Raw genomic sequence first — 24179 nt, forward strand, 5'->3', positions numbered from 1 at the left:
TTTAATTTGTTGGAATCCTAACATCCCATTCTGTTACAGAGAGCTATTATATACTTTGCTGTAATTCCTAAAACATTGTCATTCTGTTGTTCTTACAATGCACTCGTGCCAAAAAAAGCTTTTACTGTAAATTTAACTGGCTTTTTATATACAGTGTGTGAGAGAGACTCAAAATCTCATCCTTTTGTCTCCCTCTCTCTCTCTCTCTCTCTCTCTCTCTCTCTCTCTCTCTCTCTCTCTCTCTCGTCTCTCAGAGCGGAGCCCAACTGAAGCTAGTGGGATTAGTTCTGGACCGGCTACTGTCGGCTATTGGAACACCCTCTAGAGGCTGCAGGAGGAGAATGCCAGCGCTGGAAGATCAATACAGTGAGAGAGCGAAAGAGAACAAGACAGGGGGTAGAGAGGCATAGGGAGGCTCGGGGAAGGAAAGAGAATGAAACAGGGGGTGTCGCTGCCCGAGAGAGAGAGAGAGAGAGACGGATAGAGCAAGAGACGGAGTTAGAGCGAGAGCAAGGTGCACACGTTGCTCAGCCTCCTCATTGCAGCCGCGACAGGCAGCCAGAGAGGAGCTCCAGTCGAACCCGTGGCAACAATAGACTACAGAAAACACAGCTTGACCAATCAATAGACCTCTGCCAGAAACATTGTGAGCCGGAGAGAGCTGCTCAAGGACCACGGAGGAGCAGATAAGGTGAAGGTCTGAGGCAATTACAGCGCCGCTTTCCAAAACTAGGTAAGTTGAGCAGCTTGTGCTTTCTTTCTCGTAGCGGCTGCGGGGGCTGATTGGGGTTTTGAGGCTTCAGCGTCAATCAAAATATGATCATCATGAGCTTCAGATTGAATGTCAGGTTACTGAAGTCACATCAGGGGAACTGGAGCAGGTTTCTTCTTTGATTGCATCATTTGCATGTGTTTGAATATGCATTGAGTGGATTCCGTTACAACAGTTCTTCAGTTTGCAGTTGAAAGTGGTGTCTCGGTTTATGGATGCTGCTTTTGATTCATTCACAAGCGCAAGCATGTACTGGGAAGGATATTTCCCTGATGGTTTTGATGAAGTTGGTTCTGTGTGTTGTTTTAATGCAAGTTATGATGGTAGAACTTTACTTGCAGTAAAATTTGTAATTTAAACTATACAGTTAAACTAAACAGTTAGAAATTTAGGATGGAAATGTTGGGGATAATTAATTTACAATTGTATGGAAGTATTTTTGGTATGGAAGTATGTCTACAAACTCATAGACAATGGTTTGTTTACATTTATTAATTATGTTAATATTATACTATATTTTTGTACTGTACTGGCGAAATAGTGCTCCATAGTCACTCAGAGTAACAAATATATGTTTTTGTCTAAAAATTATTCACGTAAATTTAAATTATGGACTATACTATTTTACATAAATTACATGTAATATATAGTACAGGATATAAAGTTAATTTGCGAAGACGGATAACTTATAATAATAATTTATAGTATATAAATGCCCTTACAGCTCAAACCCATCACTGGAAAACACCCATACACTCTCATTCAGACACATACACTATGGACAATTTAGCCACCCAATTCACCTGTACCACATGTCCTTTGGACTGTGGGGGAAACCGGAGCACCCGGAGGAAACCCATGCGAACACGGGAGAACATGCAAACTCCACACAGAAATGCCAACTGAACCAGCCGGGGCCCAAACCAGCGACATTCTTGCTGTGAGGCGAACATGCTACCCACTGCGCCACCGTGTCGCCCCATAATAATAATTAATAGTATATAAATATAGTAGTTTAGTATATGGGTTTGTATGTAGGGATTTATATTTTCATAAATGAATATAAATAGTTTTCTAGAGCCATTCAGCTTAACATATCACTTTAAGGATCTACACTGACCTTTACTTGTTACAATATGTAAAGGAAGATAGATGTCACTATTTTAAATTTGGTCATATTTTACCAAAAATCTATAAAATGGGTAAAACCTCGTTGTTTTTATGTTTAGTATTTCAGGATTAAGATTTAATTTTGAAAATAAAATGCAAGTTTTTAATTTAATATTCTCTTTCAAACTAGACCTAACAAAGTTTTTGAATTTATTTTTGGCATGTATCGTTAAATTGAATGATAACTATATGATTAAAAACAATTGTATAATAATATTTATTTTAAAAAACCTAAAATAATAAAAAGAAAATGAACAGTTATGTACAAAAAAGTCTAAAATTCACTTTTATTTTTTGTTAATGCTATATAATTGGGATAGATATTATTTTATGGTCATCTAAATGTGTAATACTATATTTTTTGTGTCTAATTTATGCTGTGTACATATGCTATTTAAAAATATAAATGCAAAACTGGATACACAGTGTTTGTTTACCATTTTTATTTGGGATCTGCTCAATTACTTGCAAGTTTGACATAAACTGTCACAGCTGCTTCCTTCAAATCTAAATGCAGTTTGTTGAAGAATCGATCAAAAACAGCCCGATTGCTCTGTGCCTTTTTTGCATAGATGTTGCCTGCATGTCAGTCTCGCCATACCCCAGAGTGAGCAATTATTTTGTGCAGGTGGAAAACTTTCCATCCAAATAGTTGGAGGATGCTGTTACGGGCAGATAATGATGTCACCATCCATCCTGTGGATAAACTGGCTGTTTATTTCTTCCACTACATCCTGTGCCACCTTTTTTTTTTCAGAGAAATATTCCTGCGCTCGCTGTTGTGCATCCATTCCTCCTCCCCGCAGAGCTGCACTGTGAAGGATATTGTCGTATTTCTTAAGTGTTTGATTTGTCAAAGTCAGTTGAACATATTGTCCACGGGCAGAGCGTGTGGTATCGGCACGATATTAAAAATCTGGCATGGGGGATACTTTCTGCAGATTTATAACTGGAGTATAAATCTTAACACCTCAGCTACGAGACCTTTTCTTCACCGCACTGCCATGCGAAGGAACGATAGCGAACGCCTCCCCGCACAGTGTAAGATGAGAGCCCAGGGGTACATGGTAATCTCTCCGTAGGTAGATCACACCTCTCCGCTGCTCATTTCTTCCTTCCTCCTGCTCCTCTTTCATTAGTCTTAGGCACGATTTCAAAGCTTTCCCCGAGTCTGAGAATGCAGATAACACGCACCAACTCCTGCTAGCGCACAGGCCTATCTATTAAACATGCAGCCATCAGAACGCTCGCTCTCAAATTTATGGAAATGTAAATCAATGATGTGGACCAACAAATATACATTTGAAAATGTTCGGTTCATCTGAAAGAGCTATTGACACATTCATTTGCCAGAACAGGGGTACTGAAAATTGTGCATAATTCGAATATTAAATATAAAATAGCATTTTCACACAATAAAAAAATAAATAAAAAAAGCAGGGTATCCACAGTGTCTTAAAGTCTTAATGTCTTAAATTTTAAAAACAAAATTTTAGGCCTTAAAAAGTCTTAAATTCATTGATATATTGTGTTGTAGGTCTTAAATAATTTTTAACAGGTCTTAATTTTCCTATATCAATGTAAAGAAGGGGTCTCAAACTCAATTTACCTGGGGGCCGCAGGAGGCAAAGTCTGGGTGAGGCTGGGCCGCATAAGGGATTTCACAAAAAAAAGTCCTCAAATGTCATTATTAACAGTTTTAATTATTTCTTCTGAACATGAAGCGGGCAAATGGCCCGCGGGCCGCGAGTTTGAGACCCCTGATGTAAAGCTACCCAATTGGGCTAACATCCATCCAATCACTAACCTTCCATCTCTATAAGTTTTATCAATTTTATTTATTAACTCAATTTACCAATGGTTTAATTATCTTCCTTACAATAACATTTGTTTTTAATGGTTTTTTAATACTTTAATTGGATCAACAAACAGTATCTGAGGTTTTCGCTAAAATGACTAAGTACAAGCGTGAAAGCGAAAGATTGAAGCAGTGTACTGATGCTGTGACACGTTACCTGATATATTCAAAAGATCGAAGAGTGGTTAGATAGAGACAAGATAAATTAAATATCATTTAACAACTATAGTGAGACGCGATCCATCCTTGATAAACTGTCCGACGTTGAGTTTTGTGCTCAAAGCACCCGCTGACTACTGGAGCTCAGACGCATGCATACGCTGCAGCGTTGAAGGCAGGTGTCGAGCCTGCCTCCCTGGACAGGGCCAGCTTGGTGGTGGTGGGGAGGATGTGGGTGAACATCTGCGTCAGTATCTGCAATCAAATATCTAAATATTCTTAGATCAAGTAAAAAAATATTTTTTTGTTTCCAATTTCTTAAGAAATAATGCAAAATTAAGAGATTTAATTTGAAACAAGCAAAATTATCTGCCAGTGGGCAGGGTAAGTAAAATAGTCTTGTTTCGCTTTAAAATGTAGATATTTGGACTACAAAATTGACAAAAAGTAAGAAAAACATTTTTGTTCTTGTTGCATTTTCTGTAGCTCTTGTTCAGGTATAATCCAGACTCAATCTTGCATACATTGCAATATTTATATTGTGCAGCCCCACAAAAATCATAAAAGTGCAACACAGTAAAGGATGGCAAAATTTATGATGATGCAAGATTTCTGATTAAAAGTGATGCAACACTATTATAATGACAAATCATGGATTTTTGTGTTTATTATTAGTCTGAAGTCATATACATGCATGTAGTTTTGCTGTAAAATGCTATTTAAAATAGCGTTTACTATATAAATTATACTGAATATAGCCAGCTGTACAGTAAAATATTAATAAATAGTAGAAATATGTTTGTTTATATGCGAGCTATGTAAATCTATTTATTTATTTATTTATTTTACAGATTGCTATATTTTTCTGACCAGTGAAGGAATCCTACATGGGGATGAATACATTTATTAACATGTTTGCTTTGTTGGCATGTAAAAGTATACTAACAATCAATATATCTTTAATATATAGTGAAATCTTGACATAAAAGGCATGTGATTTTGCTGACAAATGCTACAGTATATATAAATAAAATTATTTTAAAACTTTAATATGCATTGTGGTTCAAATCGTTATTATAATCAACCAATTTTATAGTAAAAGTAGTTTTGCGCTTTTAAAAAGAGAGTGACCTTTAAGTTATATCTAAATGCATCTGAGCCACAGCGACTTGCTTTAATTTAATGCATTTTATACAATTAGAGTTTCTGATACTTTTCTTTCTCTGTGAGATTAATTAACATGTAGCTGCACGCCTGTGGGTAACCAAATAGCTCAACTGTGTTAGTCTATGAGGAAATTAATAATTTACATAATATTTCAGTCCGGGGGCTTTGCCTGTGCTCAGTGCCCAGCAGTGAGTGTGTTGCAGAAGTTCTACTCGTCTACTCTTGCTATTAGACTGCTAAATGGTAATTAAGCCAGGGCTCCAATTGCATGCACTCTGTGGAAAAACGTGAATGTTTAAAAAGAACTCTGGCGTCATATATTGGACCACCCGAGGATCATTGTCCAAAATGAAAGCAGGCTGAGGCGGCTGCACTCTATGCCCTCGCTGTTCAACTGCCATTAAATGGCTTTCAAGTGACTATTCTTTTTGTCATTGACTTAAATACAGCTTAGCTGATGGATCCGTTTGCCTTAACGCTATTTTTTTCTTGCAGTTTGTGTGCGATTTTTAATGCACTCCTGCTGTTGAAATGACCATTTTGAGCATTATTGTTCTCAATTTAATTACCAACCCTCACTGAACAGCTTAAGCCAAGGACACATTAGGCAGCAGAAACTGTTGTTGCTAAAGCAAATTATACCATACAAAAAAAAAAAAAAAGCGTTTAACGTTCACCCCCTCAAACATGAAGCCGTGGTCTGTTCTGTCATAGGTTCAATCTGTATGATAAATGCTTCGCCGTCTCTGATCTCTTTCAGGTGTTCACCTTCTGAAAGCCAAGCTATCTTTTAAATAATACGTGGATCCAAAGAGAGCAAGTGATGGAGGTAGAAAATGACTTGCCTGCTGCTTGTGCACCTGTTTTTTTACCTTCTCTAATCCTCCTAGTCTGTTCCTAGACCACCAGTGCCGTCAGCAGGGGGAGCCGGCGAGCTCTCGCTTTGATTTGAAAGTGGGCTTTTGGCTTCATGGTCGTTTCAGCATATCAGACAATGACTGAACTGCAGCGTGATGCTCTAAATTAATGGGATTAATGTTTATTTGGCTAATCTGATTAGTGAGTTAATCGGATTGAACTGCTTCGGAGTGTGCAAGAAATCCTCCAAGTAAAAACAGATTCATTAACATTATTTAAAGATGCAGGGGTTCATTTCTGCACCTCTAGCAACACTCAAACAAAACTCCAACACTCTTATTGCATTCAAACATGTTTTTAAAATCCACCTATTATGCTCTTTTTGCCTATTACCTGTCTCTGCAGTTCCCAAAAGAGATTAATTCTGAACTGCCTGAAATGAATATGCAGCCTGTAGGTTTGAAAATAAAATTACACAGTGCCAGTCTATGGTTTCCACTGACTGTCCATGACAACCTGAAACACTGTAGTTGTTGACACCTAAAAGAGTTTAATTTGTTTTTAAACAGACACAGATGCTAACGTAAAATTCATTGTTGTTGTTCCTCTAAACAAGTGAAACTTTGATTTATATGACAATGCGCATTTTGTTCAATAATGGTTCAAGACCAATCAGAATAGAGTAGACCCCTTAGCAAGAGGGGCTTTAGAAAGACAGAATCCTTGAACAGACTGTTTTAGACATTACAAACAAAAAAGGTGAGGCTGCTATGCATGGATGACACTTGATTATGAAGTCAGAAGGGGCAAGAAAAAAAACTGCACATACTGTAATGTAGCGTCTTTTTTGCTTCCTTCAGCACATTATATAAGTTAGTACAGATACATCTATATTTAAATAAGGATATATCAAAGCAACATCCTACCTTAGCAACATTTTCAGTTCAATTTGCAAATTGACAAGTTCGCTGACAAGTCGGGCTTTATTGATGGAAAAATCAGAGGATGAACCGCTCTCTGAAATCTGTGTGTGAAGAACTCAATGGCGCATCAAAGAGGATCACTGACAAAAAAACAAACAAACAAATATATAGAATGTCAAAAAACTCATTTATTAACCTTTAAAATAGCATGAAGACATTTGAAGTTTTTCTTGCTCTGTGTGGCATTACTTCAGCAATGTAAATGTTAACATTACTAAGGCATTACTAATAGTTTTAATAGTCAAAAATATTTAAACTAAATATCTGATCTCTTTATAATAAAATGCAGAGTTAAAGAGACTCTTAAACCTGATAAATACAATGTCACAGTGTGTGCAATGGTAAAGCGTAAATACTGAACAATCAAAGCAAACTTTAAGTTATGAATAATAATAAAAATATGTCTGTCAACAACACAAATTATGGTAATCAAATCTGAGCTTTCAAGTAAAGGAACCAGCCATTATTATTCAAACACATACTGCAACATTACAAATTGTAAAGTTGAATGACTATATTAGCCCTCATGTTAAAAACTTTTCAGATGGGGAGCTAGTGGCTGGGATGCACAAAAAAAGAAACCAAAAAGCCACTCTGGTCCCATCCTTGCATTCGTTTTTATTTACAATCTTCTCCCTGCTGCTGTACGGCACTTCTTTTATTTATACAAACTTACACCCTAAGTTTATTGGCATTGCTTCCAAGGCGCTTGCTCAGCAGCCACATTTTAATAAACCTAAAACACTTCACACCGAAACTACATACTAAATCTTTTTTTTAAGAAATTTTTATTGATATTGACAATGGTGTTCAGCTAATAAATATCTATACCAATTTTATCGCCCAGCCCTATATTATTCATTATTTATTTATTCATGAATTATTAAATGAATGAAAATCAGAGCATGTTTCACTTTTAAAAAATATCATCTTTGTCACGATCACCAGCAATCTAGGCTTTGCAGATCGCTGGAAAACATGCATTTTCACCCGGAGTACAATTCTGCCACCATATGAACTACTATTCCCTTCAGGCACCACACACACACACACACACACACACACACACACACACACACACACACACCTGTTCTGGAGCTGTTCTGATTACACATACACAGGTGGGAGCTGCTTAAGGACTGATCACTAGGGCCAGACAGAATCTGCGGACGTTTTTTGCTATTTCTGCTGAGAATTTTGGTAAAAATCTGCGGATTTCTGCGGAATTATTTTGGGAGTATCCAGCGGAGTATCATAACTTACACTTTAATATATTAAATAAAAAGTAGTACATTACTGAATAAAAACTGAATAAATTCCGAGTTACACATTTGCGCAGATTCCTTGTGGGCCTACTTATCACTCAGACTATATAAACTTATCAGATTGACACTCACATTGCTGAGTCTTGTTGGTGCAAACCCTTTAACATTACAAAGCTTTTTCTGGTTTAGTCTCTCCATGTTTTGACCCTCACTTTGTTCTTTTGTTTATGTTGTCTGCCACCTGCATCAACTATTTGTGTGTTCCCTGACAACTTTTCTGGATTTCCATGTTTGTACTTGTTTGCTTCTGTATTTGACTATTATCTCCCCGACTACTTCTTAATGAAGTTGCACGTGGATCCTCATCTCCGTTTTCCAGCATCCTTAAGTTACAGTCTTAGATGGGAAACACAAATGATTTACTTGTAGAGCTGGTCTGATTTGCTAAAACAGTGTGCTGTGCATTTTTTGCTTTTGCTTTTCACAGAAGCTGTCAGAAACAGGTGATTTCTCAGGACACCTATTTCAGTGATATCTGTCAGGTAGTCGGGACATTTTATGCTTGGTATTCAGAAAAAAACACACAAATATAATATAATAAATAAATAAATAATGCTTACAGCACGTTTAATAGTGAAAATGCAACAAGTCAGCAGTTTAAGTTTTTGTATATGTGTTCTTATTGGCGTTCTTATTGGCCTTATATCAGGTATACCTGACAAGTTGCCTGACAATTTTAGATAAATGCTCAACTTCTGGCATATTGAAAAGCTTTGCACAGCCAAAGAAAATCAGCAATCGATAGAAGGCTAAAAAACGCTGTTATATAGTACTCAGTGACAAAGAACATTTGACTTATCAGCTCACATTCGATCAGGGCCAGCTAACAGGGCGATTGATTACACTGTAAAGCACTGGAGGAAATGGAACAAATGAATAAATCAAAAGTGATTTACAAATGCGTAAAAACGAGCCAGGTATTTCTTTGGTTCTGTCAAGAATGGTCAAGTGTGTTGATCTGTAGTGTGTGTGTCTAAAAGAGAAGCACATGAAAGATAAAAAATGAGAAGACAGCAGGTAGTCATCAGCCACTAGTGTTTATCAATACTGAGTGACAAACACAAATAGAGTCCTGCAGCCGTGACATCAAAACCTGAAGGACTAATTTCCCACTGGTTGCCTCAAGGTTTTTATAATGGGTTTTTTAATGTATGAGTAAATTAAGATCTGTGGCAAAAGCTCTACAACATGAATTAATACACACCTATGCTGAAAATGACAACTCTTAAAGCAATTATGCTTATCAAAAATAATAATAATAATAATAATTGTGTGTATATATATATATATATATATATATATATATATATATATATATATATATATATATATAATATATAATATATGTATATTGGAATTAAGCTACTTTTAGGCATGGTACAATAACAGTTTTCAAACTATACCGCAGTTTGGTAAAGTCAAGGATTTAAAACGGTCAAAATTTTCAGCTATATCTAGGGATGCAAGGGTGCTTTGTTAAATAAAAAACGTATCATCTCGTTGTCCTCCTGCGCTTTGGTGTGCCCTGTGATCCACAGTTCAGAATATGCAGTATTAATATTGGTTTGTTAATAAAGACAACTGCAACAAAGCAGTTCTGCTTTTTTATATGCTTTCGATTACCTTTCACATCAATTACATGTGTGAAGATCTGTCCAATCACCTCATAGTATATAAATCTATTGTTAACATCACGTTTGCTCACATGTCATTGACTGCGTGTGGAGTTTCTGTGGTTTTCAGCATGGCTATTGAAGAAAATACAGTGCAAATGCTCAGTTGCTCTCAGTGTGTTTCAACAGACAGTCAATGTAAGTTCAGACAGAGACAAAAACTTAATAAATGCAGTTTTTGTTGTTGTTGTTGCTGCAAAGATAGTCTAGATTAGTGGTCACCAACAGGCTAATCGAGTCTGTGTCCAGACCCAGAATGTTCCATACGGACGCGGACATACAACAGGTCTGTTACTTTAGTCCAGCTTTTGCTGTGTGTTCTTCCACTATTCACTCTGTATTCATCACTCCCGCTATTCACTCTGTTAACCCGCTATCTAGTAAGAAAATTTTTCTTCTCAACTTGTCAACAATGTGTAAACAATTCCTGCTGAATTAAGAGAGAAAAGCTGAATGCTCTCTCTTTCTTCATTCTCTAAGATGATGTTAATAAGTGAAACGGAGCTCACTGGAATCATAATAAAATCATACAGAAATCATAAATCAAAATTTGTTGTTGCCTTGGGAATGCAAACATAATGTAAACAGAACTAATCAATGCTTTAAAAGAGCTAAATTATTAAGATGTGTTGACATAATTATTATCTGCATAATTGGTTGAGACTGTTGAGTCGAGATGTAAAATAGAAAAAGGGGACATTTAAGCTTTTTCTATTTCTTTAAGCAATTTATTTGAACATACAATTTCCAAAATGCCCTTACTTCTATTTAATTAATGGAAGAACATGAAAATCTACAGTCGTATGTGTGAAGCTGTTGCATTGTCAGGTGTTTATTACTCAATAAATGTTTATTGTTTATTATTCATTATTCTTTGAATTGTTCTGTGTGCATTTTTTTTCTAAGCACTAACCGTATTGTACCGAAACCATGACCCCAAAAATGTGATACATACCAAAGCGTGGGTAGATTGAACCGATGCACCCATAGCTATACTGTTCCTAAGGTATGTGTATGATTTATTTTTTTTTTTACCACAACAGTATCTCTAGCAGAGAATATATATATATATATAAAAATTCCATTTTACATTGTAAAGAAATCTGTGTTTTTAAAAGAAATGAATACAGCAGAAGTCAATGAGTTATTTGAATTATTTAGACATGTTTACTGCTCCAAATTTTTATAAATATTTCTTAAAGTGTGGTTTATTTATAAACTAGTTTTACAAGGATCACATGCTTATGATTGAACAGCTGGTTCCACATTAGCTCTGTATTTTGTACCAATCAGATGACACACTGACACACTAAAAATAACCAGAGCTTTCTACTCCAGTCATCTTAGTCTTGAAGAATCCCCCCTTCCACCTCTACTCCTCCCCTTCTCTGATAGGGCTGCACGGTGGCCCTGTGGTTGGCACCGTTGCCTCACAGCGAGAACACTGCTGGTTCCACCCCTATCTGAGCTGGTCGTAATCAGTAAACTGATTAGTTCAAAATAGCATCTTAAGACAACTCTTAGTCAGGTATATATCAGCACGTTCCAAGCAGGGGAGTTCTCAAGACCTACAGTACATGAGCTCAAACTTTTTTCTCGCCCTTCAAACAGGAGGGAACCCTGGGCTCAAAGATATTCTAAGCTCAGGGTTGTCCTGGGACAGCATGTCAAATACGCTTTATTATAAATCATCAGTTAAGTGTGAACTCTTGAAATGAAATATTTTGTGTTTATAGGGTGAAAAAGTTGTTGTTTTTTGCCCTGACAATAAAAAAGAATATATTTTAGTTCAGTAATCACAATACCATCAACCCCTGATATGTTTAACCAAGGTTATCATACCATCAGAATCATAAACCGGCCCATGACTAGCTGCTTTATCTTTGATTCTTTCTTCCTGACAATCTAAAGAAATATCAGGACATCAGTTGGATCCGATGTTTATTTGCTGACAATGTAATGCATTTACAGATGTTTTAATAATGTGTGACAACTATAACTGAATTTTTAATCCATGTAGAAGAAAAGCAAGCAATCAGATTTTCTAACAGGTTACAATTTAAAAGCTCCTGTAATCTGAGCTTTACTGTTCAAAATGTTAGTCGATCTTAACAAGTTTATTTCCGTCCAGACAGAAATAAGCAGCTGAAGGTTGCTTCTTTAAAAAAAACATGTGTTTTCTACACTGTGATTAAAAGTTGACACTTTGATTTGATCCAAGGCAAACACATTCAATAAAAGGAAACTAAAAAATGGAATGTTTTCACATTTTAAAATTGCCTGTTTGTTTATTTCACCCTGCAGATAAACAGTCTAAACATGACTTGCACAAACTGCCAAAAGTATAGTTAGACTTGTTTTTTGTTTTTTTTTCACACAGTTTAAACACTTGTTTCCTCCAAGTATGCGTGAGGTCACATTTCCATCAGCCAATCAGCTTTGCTCCAGATCCTGCGCTTGTTAAGTGATGTTATTATAGAGTAAAACAATTATTTGCTCCAGTGAAGATTCCATCTGTCTTCAATTAGTTAGAATTGTATCATTAACTTAATATGTTATCCGCTCGCACATTTCCTCTGCTTAATGTTGGGAATGAAAATGACTGCTGATCCTATTTTATTTTGCAGCTCTGTAAACGCACACCCTCCGAGATACAGATGTGAGCCAACATGCAGTATTAATCTTTCTGATTCAACGTCATTTTCAATTATCGCTAGTATCCCGACACTTCGGCGGTGTTGTGGAAGAGACATGGTCAATGGCTGCTGTCACAAGCAATCATTGACAAAGTGTCAAATCTATATTGCTAAAGGACACAGTCTACAGCAGCCATGCAAACTAACGCTGGAGAGAGGGAACGAGAGAAACTAAATATTTTTCTTCTTTAATTTCCAAACATTCCACAGCAGAATTGCTTGTATTTATTATTTGAGCCCCGAGATGGCATAAAACAAATGATTTTATAATGACTTCAAGGCAGTGCTAGTAATTACAGCAGTGGAACTGATTAAGCTCATCCAATAATTAAACAAATATCATTGATTTCCCTCAGAGCTCCCAAACAGCCATCCGCCGCCATCCGCTTCCTGTTCTCCCCCTCCCTGAAGCAATAGGCCAATCGGATGACAGTGATTTGAGGAGCGCAATAAAAGTCAGACGCATTGATATTCCATGCAGCGGCCTTTCCTGTCCCTTTGTCAATAGATAAAGATTGAAAAGAGGCGGTTTGTTGGAAAATAGATATACATCGCGCGCAGGCCTTCTGCTGTAGCAGGAATCAGTGGATCTGTTATGTGGATATTTGCTCTGACCTACTGTTTGTAGATGTGTGGTTGGCTCATGTTGGTCTTTCGCTCGCTAGTTCTCCCCATCTGTGCGGGCAGATGGATGAGCACTCCCACATAAAGTTTTCTTTGCCAATCGCCATCCTTCCTGCTTTGTAGTTAAAAGAGAAAACTGACTCTTTTTTGGATCCATTGTATCTCCGCTAAGCGCTTCGGCTATCATGTCATTGCTGCTTTTCATAGACGTTTGGAGCTAACTAATAAAGTCTTGATTTGTCAGCCGAACACATGCAGAGCGATATCAGAGTGTGTCTTATTTGAACGGACAAGTGCATTCAAGTGATCGTCTGGGAGACTTGAGCTTTAAACAAAAGCCCACACAATTGCTGACGAGTGTTATATTTAAATAGATTCCGCCTGGCGAACAGTAGGGGAGGAATTGTGAGCAGACTCGCAGATTTACATTCAAATACGCTGCTGTGTTGTCATTTGATGTAAATTCTTTTGGTCAACATTGTGTTCATTGAAGGAAGTGCTTGTGTGTAGATGCCCCGAGGCATTTCAAAGAGACTTTAAGGACACTTTTACAAACGATTTTAGGGATAACTCTGTCAAATATGAATAGTCTGTTATCTTTTGTTCAACCACTTGTTGTAAATGTGAATGACTTACTTTCTTATGTAGATCACAAAAGGAGGCATGTTGAGTTTTACCATGCAGTGACTGTCAAGGATAACCAGCGGCTCTGAAATGACACCTTCATTTGAATATGTGCATGAGGGATGTCACTTCTATTTTGAAGTATCTTTAAATATAGCATGACAATTATGACAAACATAGCATTATAGCAAGAGCTGGGCGGTATGAAAGTATATAGTGCTCAGCATAATTGAACACACCCCATTTCAAAATGAATATTTTAATCCATTTGTCAGTGAATATTGTCAATGTATGGTGCATTTAAACAAAGCAGATTTATTAAACAGATTTATTTATTAAAATAATAATTAAGTCCCCAAACATATTTAGAAATCGAAAGATAATATAATTCAATTCAAGTAAAATATTGATAAAAATTACAACCTACAAAATTTTCTCTTTATAAATTTGTATTTAATATTTTTCTATAACATAAAATTGGGTGTACTAGTTTTTGGACCGTTATCATAAGTTATTTAGTTAGATAAGCTCTAGGTTTGGCTTTAGTACTGACTAATCTAATGTATGCACAAATATAATATTGTATAGCTTTCTATTAAAAATATGAATTAAAAAGATAGATTTGTCAGTGGTGAACATATATGCTAAGCACTGTATATCATATCAGTGGAATGAAATGTGTAGCGTAAAATCATTTTTTATTCTGTGTATATTGCAAAATAATAAGTGGGTGTTGCTAACTCACATGCAACATGCATGAGGTGGAGGCTCTATGGGAGACTGGCACTTAATTTTCAGTAATTACAAGAATTGTAATTGTCTATATTTAGTTTTTTTTTTAAAGTGTTTACATAATGATATTTTCATATTTAAGTTTTATTTGCCTGTAACTTGACATATATTTTTTATATGCGAGACGATCCCAGCAGGCACTGGATGTCAACATAATGTCAGATTGATGTTGTACCCCAATGTTGTGGGATGTGAAAATGAAAATCGATTTGATGTCACAACCCAACGTCAGGCCACGGTCAATGTCTAATAATTGACAGACGTGCATTTTGGTTACTTTATAACGCAGCCTAAAAACAATAACATATCAACGTCTAATGATGTTACAGCTTGACGTTGTGTGGATGTTACCAATATGACGTCTATCAGATGTTAGATTTTGGTTGCCATACCTGATGAATAAATGTCGTTAATTGACGTCATTATGACATCAATTTGACGTTGGTTTAAGATGTTGGCTCAACATTGGATTTTGGTCACTTTCTAACACAACCTAAAATCAACCAAAAATCTACGTCATTTCATGTCGCTCATTCATTCATTCATTCATTCATTCATTCATTCATTCATTCATTCATTCATTCATTCATTCCTTTATTCATTCATTCATTCATTCATTCATTCATTCATTCATTCGTTCATTCATTCATTTATTCATTCCTTTATTCATTTATTCATTCATTCATTTTTCTTTGGCTTAGTCTCTATTACAGATTTCGCCACAGTGGAATGAACCACCAATATGGCATATGTTTTTACAGTGGATGCCTTTCTAGCCACAACCCAGTACTGGGAAACACCCATACACACTCATTCACACAAACTACGGCAATATAATTTTATTATAAACCAGAGCATCAGAGAAAACCCAATGCGAACACGGGGAGAACATGCAAACTCCGCACAGAAATGCCAACTGACCCAGCCGAGACTCAAACCAGTGACCTTCTTGCTGTGAGACAGCAGTGCTAACCACTGAGCCACCGTGCAGCCACATTTCACGGCGTTAGTGAACGTCAAAATAACACTGGTGACCTTAATCTAACTAATATTAACCTCCTATTATGTTGTGTGTCTGCTGGGGTATTTAGACTAATAAGCTCTGTCCACACAAAATGGTGAAATATGGCATAAAGTGGAATTTGTTGTTAATCTTGTCGGCCATATTTTGTTTACTATATTTAGGGATCAAAAATGAAATCTAAAAATAATCAAGTAAGATCAAGTCTTTTTCTTAAATATTCAAGCTAATTTATTATTAAAAAAAAAACTATTTTGTAGATTTACTGGAATAACTATTAAAAATATCTTGTGAAAGATATTGTTACAGTGATATAAACTTTCTCATACCATGAAACACAGTTTTGGTCATACTGCACAGCCCTAATTATGGACCATTTTTAGCAATTTTAACAATAACAATGGTCCTGACGCATTTCCTTTCCTACATTTGAAATTTCTATAGCTTAAGAGTAAAAAAAGTTCTGCATATTGGTAAATAATGTTATGATATTTGTTTTATCATGAAGTTATGATTGAATCGCCTCTTGTTACTGATATGAAATAGTTTGACAACAAGCAGGAAATGTTCATGGGCCAATGACATCACCACATTGAAATGTTCTATACCAATGCTATAAAAAAAAAAACAAAAAAAAAAAACAATTATTTCCGCAGACAGGAACCAAAGTTTAATTTTCTTTTCTGTATTAAAAAAATTACTATTCAAAATTTACAGTAACATAAAAAATAAAGTTCCTCAAAAATTCAACCAGCAAGCTGTAAAAAAAAAACAAAAAAAACAATGGGTTATTAATTCAGCCCAGCACTTCCAATATCTAAAAGTATAATGTGATTTATTTTTTTCCTCTTTGCACATCACTAGTGTCATCCTACTATTCACAGTTTTTTTTTTTTCTGTTGGGTTTGTAACTCATAAACAAGCAAGACACGTCTCTTTCTCTCCACTGCCATGAAGCCGAAATGGGCTGTGCATGTTTTTAAGCGGTGTTAATGTGTGCTGGCCTATGGAACACACATCCTTGGAGAAAACATCTCTGCTCTGATTAGTGTTTATAAAATCTAGCCACGGCCTGTGCAGTCTCGCTTCATATTTCACATTACATTAACCCACCGGCCCAGCAAAGGAGCACAATAAGGCTTTTCTGGGCCGGCGATGTGTGCTTGTGCTACAGTGCAAGAGCTGTTATGAGGAAAAGGACACTGGAATTGGCAACAGGCTTTTGTTCCAATCAGACTGTCTTGAATAGGCTCTTTGCTTTTCCATTTCATTGTAGAGGATGGTTCGCTCAAATTAACACATTTTTTTTTTCTCGTTTTTTACTCACTCTGTATTGAACTCTGCTTCAAAGCGATTTCATTGAACATAAAAGTGGATTTTGTTTTCTTTAGGCATATTCACTTTTTTCCCCATCAACTCAAGTAGCTCTTTTTGGCACTTTTATGATAGTTCGTTAGATTTTTTTAAAAACAAATTTTTAATGAATAATTTAATTTGTACTTTACTTAATAAGCTCACTAATGACTTTTTGATTTGTTTGTGATTATGTTGTCATTTAATGCAACAAACTGATGTGTCTTTCAGTAATACTGTTTGAAAGTTATTGGAAGAAACAATTTCTCTCCCTTAAACCCTTTTAAAATGGTTTGACTTTATTTCACAACTTTAAGGGATAATTAACCCTAAAGAAATTCTGTCATCATTTACTCAGCTTTCACTGATCACAAACCCCTTTGAATTTTTTCGTCTGTTGAACATAGGCATGGGACGATAACCGTTCCCATGGTATTTGTAATGTATATATGTTTGCTTTTTAGGACAACAGTATCTCAGCAGAAAAGATATCCAAAGATGTCATTTTAAATGGCAAAGAAATACGTGTTTTCAAAACTATCGAAAACAGCAGAAGTCGATGATTCATTTGAATTATTTAGCCTGATATGTGTACTGTAACAAAATTTCTAAAATGTTTCTCAAAATAAAATGTATTGTGTTTAAAGGGGGACATTTTTTTGTTTTTATTTATTTATTTATTTTTTACCCAGAATAATTACCCCAAAATAACATATTTTAGTGCAGTAATCCTGCAACCATTGACTTTTATAATAGTTTTTTTTTTTTTTTTTTTTTTTTGGTATGGAAGTCAGTAGGTTACATTTTTCAAAATGTCTTATGTTGTTTTTAACAGAAAAACAAAACTCATAAAGGTATTGAACAACTTGAGGGAGAGTAAATTGTGAGAATATTTGTGAACTATGTCTTTAAAATGAGTATTTTTAAAGAGTATTCTAATATTTGCAGTTTTTTTTACAGTACTTGCATCTGATATGTACATAAAGTGTACTTTCCTAACTGCGTTTACACCGAAGGTGGCGAGAGGAGTGGCGCGGAACGTTTTTTTTTTCAGGGTTGGTGTCGAGGAGAGTTGAAATCTAGTCAGCATTATGATAATGAGCTATGTTGGCAAGCAATCTGAATGTTGAAGTCCACCACTTCAATTTCAGAGAACACTGTGAACTTTGGTTCTGACCACAGTTGTTCCCAAGGGTTTGATTATTGCGGTCGCCGGATTTCCAGTTATTTACAATGTTTTCCTACAGGGACATAAATAAAAAAATATATATTGGCGAGTTACTGATATGCATTAATGTTATATATATTTTTAAGCTGTAATCTCATGCTAACTACAACAACAGTACAAAACTGTATTGCTTCTTCAGAATATTTCAGACATATGGACATATTGGATAAGTGGAGCAAAGTCACACCACATGCAACATCTTGATCTTCCATTTCCAATAATGGCTATTCAAATCTAATGAAAGGTGTGCAACATTTTCATGCTAGAGAGCATGTTTGTATGCGGGAATGTAACTGAATTGCTGATACTCTGCTACGGCTCCTTTTAATTAGAGATCAGTGTAGTGAACGCTCTTGCTGCTGGAGCAGTAAAGGCAGACAGCTAGGGCGGCCAGAGCGAACCTAGGCACTCTTGCTGCCTTCGGTGTGAACGCAAAGTAAGAAAGCACTTGGATATATTAGGTAATGGTTAAAGGAGCAGTAGGTGATCTGCCAAAAAGCTAACTGCTTAGCATATTATCTTTGGACGGCGGGGAGGGACTTTGATTCAAAGCCACACCCCCTAAAAAATCGCGAGCGCGCGCACCGTGTCACAACAGCAGAAAACCCACTAGTTCATGTCATTCGCCGGTTAGTTAGTGCCAGCGTTGTGCAGGAATTACATTTATTACTTTGCCACACTTACATGCTATTTCAGAGCGAATATTCAGAGTAGCATGGTAAACAGTATAGGAAGGCTGTCATTGTTCAAAAATGACCCAATGTCAATATAAAAGCAACTTCAGCTCAATAAAGCAGTTAGGTGGAATAGCGCTATTTACTGATGTTTCGTTGTTAAACTAAATATAAATCTGCATTATAGATGCTGTCAAAGGACCTTATGAAACTGAAAATAATCACATCAAACACGCCTGTGCATATAAGTCATTCATAACAACACAATTTAACATAAGCTTAGGCTGACTAAGTTTTAAAACAACATTACCTGTCTAACAGTAATACTTCAGCCATGGTGTCATCCTTTCCCCAGCGTGCTAAAGTAACTCCAATATTAATTCAGGTTTTTAAAAGTTTCAATTTAGCATTTGATTTCTCCCGGTCCGTCTCGTGACTGCGCGGCCGCTTTAAGGGCGAATTATACCCGCGCCTGGCTTTACAGTAATTGGCCCGAGCTCGTCTGTCCTTTGGCGCCTCCGGCTCCGACTCGGCATCGGCGAGCGGGCCACAGCTCGCTCGAGCGCATGCATTTGTGATGCAGACGGGCACGCACTAACGGCGGATCTGCGTGAACAGATGTGCAGAAGTCCGAATCTACATATGCTGACAGACAGTCTGACCTGCTTATCGGAATTATGAGAGATGTCGGTCTGACTCTATTTAATTGGATAAACATTTTTTAGTTTTATGCTTTATCCAGAATATAAAAATACATATAAATACATTTAGATCATTTACTGTAATCATTACAATTGGACTGTGAAGAGACTTTCAACCAGCACAACAAAAAATGTTTCTGATGACAATCACCTACTGCACCTTTAAGTTTATGTTAAGGGATAAGTTTAGGGAGAGTAACTACCCACTTTATGTAATTACTATGTACATGTACAACAAGATTGTAAAAACAAGTGTTACTGAATATTTACTGAAACCAGGCATCCAACAAATAATTACTTTGATGCTCAGTTAGTTTAATGGTTGATTTAAATGACACCTTGGCTTTGATTGATTGCTGATTATTAATTCAGCAATTAATCAGTGGGCTTTGATTGAATTATTATGTTTTGTAATTATTTAAAATACAAATTGATGGCTATTTAAATCTAATAAAAGAACTAGATGACTTTGAATATATCAGTCTCATTGAGGCTTTTGTCCTCCTCAGTAGTTATAAAGACCAATAATTTGTTCATTTATTTGGCACAGATGCCAGAAAATAATTTTGAAAAAATGTAAGATAACTATGCATGTAATGTCTCTTAAACATTTCTCAACAAATGTTTTATCCAGTACAGGCAAGCTGGTGAACTATTGCATTTATGGTCAGTGAATGGCTTTCCTGAGGTGTAACTATATAGCGTAGGGTTTACAAGCTGTTTTATTGACATTTTCGTAGTTGAGTGTTTTATTTTTTTCAATCATATTATTACTTTCCCTTTTAAAACATACTACCACATGTAAATTCAGCACTATGTATTTCTATGGTCATTTTGCTTGCATCTTTTGGTCTGACTGAGCACTTGTTTTACTGACAGCATAGTAATCACACCATTCCTGTTCATGATAGTGTTGTGACGATGAGGAAAATGATTTGAATTAACACAAGAATTATCTTGTTTACTTGCTCATAGAAAACAATATAATGAAATAAAAAAGTCACTTTTTGAGTGATATTGGTCTATGCGAGAAGGCATGAACTATCATTAATTTGCAGTGAGTCACACCTGAGATGACAAAGACCTGTATAATGAGCTGCATAATGAGCCATCAGACAGGTATGTGACTAAGAGGAAAGAGTTTCAAGAAAGAATCACAGAAAAGTTTATAAACTTTTTTTCTTTGCAGTTTATTTAACATATAATAATCATACAAAAAAATCTGGAGATACAATTTTTTAGTAAATAGGTACTAGTTAATTAGAGTTTTTACTAATAAAGTTATGGTAATTAATAACCTTAAACTTATTAATCTTAATCTGATTTTGGCTTTAATGTAATAATGTGCACCTTTTGTAAAGGTGCTTCGAAACAATATTTATTGTAAAAAGAGCAAATAAGGTTGGATTAAATTGAATTGAATTTGTTTGTTCATTAATTTTTTGGAATAATTTTGTGATTTATACGAAAAGCCGTTATTTATTTATCAGCTTTATTGTAATCATTCTTGAATACTTTTTGATTCATTCAAAATATGCTCATTTATCTTTAGAAATAGTTTCTTCAAGTGTTTTTTTTTCACACTGTCTGTTTTCTAAAGAGTGACTTGTTTGCTGGTGAATCAGTATGAGATGCATTCAATACAGCTACACTCAGTACAGGTACAATATCAAGACATTTTCCAAGAGGCTTGTCCTTCACAAAGTATAAATCTGACCCTCTCCATAGGACATCGGTTTGTTCCAGTGGGATATTTGTTTTTGCACAAATGATTTATACAGTGAAATCCCAAAGACAGAAGCAAAATGACATTTTCCATGCGTTGCGCTCGATATTCACTTGACCTCAATGCGTATTGACTTTGTGCAGTGTAGCGAGACAGAACTGACCAAACAAAATGCACCAAAAAATGCTTTGACCTTTTACTGTCCGTGTCCAGATCAGGGACAGAATGATTGAACTCTATTTCTAAAAGCACAAAAGCATGAATAATGTATCTATTTTGAAATGCATAATGTTATAAGTACAGTATCTTTACAGTATAGAACACTAGGTTCCTCCTGAAAAGAAAAGGAAAACTGTTATACTGTTCTCTTCACATGCAGTCCTGTCCTGAACAGACTTCTTTGTATTCAGTGAACATTCGGCTTTGCCTCTGAGTAGAAATGGAAGTTATTCATGTGTTCTATTTGTTTATTCATCTATTCGTTATCAATGCAACTCTGTCCTTTTTTGCCACATCAAATCCAGTTTTGTTCACACACTTTTTTTTTTGTTCATCAGCAGGATTGAGGCAAACAGAATATTTGTTTTTAGATTACTAGCTGGATTACAACTTATTTGTATGTGTTATGTGTTTGCATTTTAAAAGAAATCCTGTGTGTTATTTGTGGATTTAAAACCTCCCACAAATTTTTACCCCTTTTCTCACTATTTTACTCCCATTTTCAAAAACATGAAATGGCAGCTTGAAATAGAATTTGTCATAGACTTTTCTCCCCTACTGTGACATATTTTCAGTCTAATTCAGGGAACAGACATATAACCCTTAGAGACTTATATGCCAATATATGGTGCTGATCAGGCATTTATGGTTGCTTTCTTGTTATTATTGTTTTATACTGTTGCCTCTTCTGCTTGCTAATAATTGGAAACCAATGCAATAGGTTCATGACCAGAAAGTCTACAGTTAAACCCAATCCCAATTGTTGTACAGGATTTATGATTATGGATTATTGATCGAGAAATTTTGCGTTTTTTATTTTAGTTGTTTTTTTTTAAGCATGACGGTAAAACATGAACACGGTTATGAATATATTAAAACATGTGCTTGATTGTTGTATTATTGTACATTTTTAATAATGACAAAAAAATACTAATTTGTGGATCTGTGTAACTATCTGCTGTGGTGTATTCTGGGAAATTTTCTTACCCCTTGATTTCGAATGTGGTCCTGAAAAATCTTTGTATGAAGGGGTGTATACCCCTTGCCCTAAGCTCTACGCCTTCAAGCTAAAGAGAATTGGGACACCCCCACCCCTTGATGTGACCGCACAAAACGAGGGGTAGGGGTAAGCGGAAGGGCTAAGGGGAAAGGCCTAGCTGTCATATATATCTTTTTTCTGTTTCCTGAAGTATTACTAATCTTTTGTAATATATGACTTTTTTCCAGTTTCTATAATTTTTTTTTTTTTACTTTTTTTTATTTCTCTTTCATTTAAGTTGGCTGATTTATAAGACTTTTTTCAGTTAACCCTCCTAAACATGTTTTTTGTCAGAACAGTGTTCTTTTTACTGTATATTTTATAGGTGAAATTATTGTTAATTTAAGCCATCAGCACCTAGATTATTGTTAGGAAATGTTTTCCCTTTTTCTCTCTGTATTTTTGCGATGACATGAAGCCATTTAGCTGTATCATTTTTTGATAGTTGTTGGTTTTTGAACCCCTGTTTATTAGTTGCGCTCATTCATTCGTTAATTTATAATAGCCTTGTTGTGTGTATTTTACTACTGATGTTGTTATTTAAAGGGGACCTATTATGCCCCTACTAATTAGATGTAAAATAAGTCTTTGAAGACTCTAGAGTGTGTATGTGTAAATTTCAGCTCAAAATGTCCCACAAATAGTTTTTATAAGTCTTGAAACCGCTTTTAGGCTTTAATTCAAATTGTGCCTTTTTGGTGACTGTCGCTTTAAATTTAAATGGGGTTGTGCTCTTTTTAAATAGAGGGCGGCGCTACAAATGTCTGTGCATTAGCATAGCAACAGATTCAAAACAGTAAAAGTTCTGTGAAAAGCTAAAAATGTCAAACAAGTGGCTCAGAAGAATACATATTGGGACATCAGTTGCATCCTAAAGGATAAATTATACTACTGCGTCAAGCACACATGCAGTGGCGTCATGAAGTGACGCCAATGCTGACGCCAACGCTGACGTGCACCTCTCAAAAATGGAACTATACGTCAAAATGACGTGCAACGCAAGCTCAGTGAATGGTCTGCTTGGTAGCTGTGCCAAACATGGATGTCAGAATTAACCGATATTTTGGAACGCATGTGTGAATGGTCTTTTCCGTAAAAATTCCATAACGGTAAAGTCGTTCTGGTAATCTTCCGGATATTTACTGGTATTACTGTGTAAAAGGGGCTATTGTCAGTAATAGGTGGGACTTTTCTCTTCTGATGACAGATACAAAGGGAGAATGTCAGTCAAAGTATTTCTACAGACACTGTTTTTTAAAGTGATTATAAAAAAATCATAAATTTTTACTCATAAAGGCTGGCTATATTCACACACTGTTGCAACACAACTGTTAAAATTTCTTATAGAAGTGATTTTTGCATAATAGGTCCTTTTTAAGACAGTTAAGTTAGTCACCTGAGTGCCTTCCTCTTATCTTTATTTGCATAAGCATGCTGATAAATTGGATTAGTGTTGTTATACTATGGCCATTGTTCTGTATCTCTGTCTAGTTTGCATGGTGCCCCGTGGGCATGGC

At 35.7% G+C, this 24179-nt stretch overlaps 1 protein-coding gene across 9 annotated transcripts in view; it reads left to right on the plus strand.

Annotated features, from left to right (window-relative positions):
* Positions 1 to 529: 529 nt before the first annotated feature.
* The window catches only part of tnr (tenascin R (restrictin, janusin)), a 239942-nt gene continuing 216292 nt past the window's right edge, over positions 530 to 24179 (plus strand). For 8 of the 9 annotated variants that reach the window (XR_015477582.1, XR_015477583.1, XM_087238912.1 and 5 more), the window contains exon 1: positions 539 to 733. The gene's annotated coding sequence lies outside the window, so the exon portion shown is untranslated. 9 annotated transcript variants of the gene reach the window in all.

Source organism: Danio rerio, chromosome 2 (genome assembly GCF_052040795.2).
Source record: "Danio rerio strain M-AB ecotype USA chromosome 2, GRCz13ab, whole genome shotgun sequence".
In the NCBI taxonomy this organism is placed as follows: domain Eukaryota; kingdom Metazoa; phylum Chordata; class Actinopteri; order Cypriniformes; family Danionidae; genus Danio; species Danio rerio.